Below are 1,834 nucleotides of genomic sequence, written 5' to 3'. Positions count from 1 at the left end.
GAAGCTCAGTGGTTAGAGCGTTGGCCAAATATACCAAGGCAGGTGGGTTCAAACCCAGCCTGGGCCTGCTAAACAACGATGACAACTGCAACAACAACAAAAATAGCTGGGAGTTGTGGTGGGCACCTGTAGTCCCAGCTACTTGGGAGGCTAAGGCAAGAGAATCACTTAAAGCCCAAGAGTTTGAGGTTGCTGTGACGCCACAGCACCCTACCGAGGGTGACCTAGTGAGACTGTCTAAAAAATAGTAATAATAATGAATAAAAATAAATGAATAAACAAACAAATAAATAAAAGTTATCTTCAGTGGATTCTTTCTCCTTTGCCTAGAAGATTCCTTCCTGTTATACAATGCCCACTCTCAGGGTTGCCTGCTTGGCACTTCTGAGCTCAGTCTCCCCATTTTTATGGTTCTTCTGTAAAGATACTAAGTAGAAAGGAAGTTTATCTAGGATGAAACCTACTCTGAATAATTAGCCAGCTTGAAGCCTCCCACCTCCCTAATTATTGCTATGATGAATACACCCACTCAGCTGGGCATTCTTGCTTCACTCCTTTTTAGAGTTCCCCAGGGGGTTGGAGAGATGGGGCAGAAATCTAAGACCCTTGCACTGCAGGAGGGAGTCCCCTACTTCCCTGGCCTGGCTCTGGAGCCCACAGATGGGAAATACTCCATTTCTCCCATTTCCAAAACCTGTGTGGACAGAACAGCCAGGAAGGAAGGGATGATAGCCAGTGAGGTGCCCCAGGCCTCGTCTCCTCCTGTGTGAAGCGATGATCTGAGAGTTATCTGTTGCTGACATTCCACATCTCCACCCTATCTGTGACTCAGGGCTGGGCTCAGTCAAGCATCCTCAGGGGTCTGTGTGGAGGACCCAAAGGTCAATCCCTTCTCTCCCTTTTTTTGACACAGGGTCTCACTTTGTTGGGTGAGCTAAGTGCAGTGATGTTATCATAGCAACAACCTTGAACTCCTGAGCTCAAGTGATCCTCCCACCTCAGCCTCCCAAAGTGTTAGGATTATAGGCGTGAGCCACCACACCCGGCCTACTTTTTCTCAAATTGTACGTGGGACCCAAGAGTTTTAGACAGATGTTTATCCAGGGCTGGGTCTTTATTCCTCCAGCTGCAGCAAGAGATAAAAGACTGGGAACAAGCTTGAGTCCTAGTCATGGCCCATCCTGGGCCCAAACCTGAGAGTTCCAGAGGCTAGCGCAAGAGACTGAGTTCAAAATAAAAATTAGAGGAAAAAGCATAAATTAACACTGATACTTAAAAACATAAGTGTAGGAGGGAACTTATTAATCTACATAATAGAAAAGGCAGCTGAGCTACTTGGGAGGCTGAGGCAGGAGGATCCTTTGAGCCCAGGAATTCAAATCCAGCCTGAGCAACATAATGAGACACCTCATTAAAAAACAAACAGAAATAAATAAATTAAAAAAAAAAAGCAGGAAAAGGGTAGGGGCATGTGAATTTCAAGCATAGCTGGACCCAGGTGACCTAATTCTCTGGAACTGTCTGGTTCTGCTTCTTTTGAGATAGTTTCATGTTCAGGCAGCCTTACCCCTTGAGGTAGCAAATGACCTGCCAGATCTTCAAGCTGATATTTTGCCATTTTAGCTACCCAAGAGTTTGTCCTTCTTTATAGTCCTGTTTTGTGAACAAAACAAGCACCTAATTGAAGTGACGAAAGAGTGTTTCCAGGCTCGGGACCTGTGGCTCAAGCAGGTAAGGTGCCAGCCACATACACCTGAACTGGCGAGTTCAAATCCAGCCTGGGTCCGCCAAACAACAATGATGGCTGCAACCAAAAAATAGCCAGGCATTGTGG

Source organism: Otolemur garnettii, unplaced genomic scaffold (genome assembly GCF_000181295.1).
Source record: "Otolemur garnettii isolate 467f Iridium unplaced genomic scaffold, OtoGar3 scaffold00145, whole genome shotgun sequence".
Classification (NCBI taxonomy): Eukaryota; Metazoa; Chordata; class Mammalia; order Primates; family Galagidae; genus Otolemur; species Otolemur garnettii.
This window is presented reverse-complemented; position numbering follows the sequence as displayed.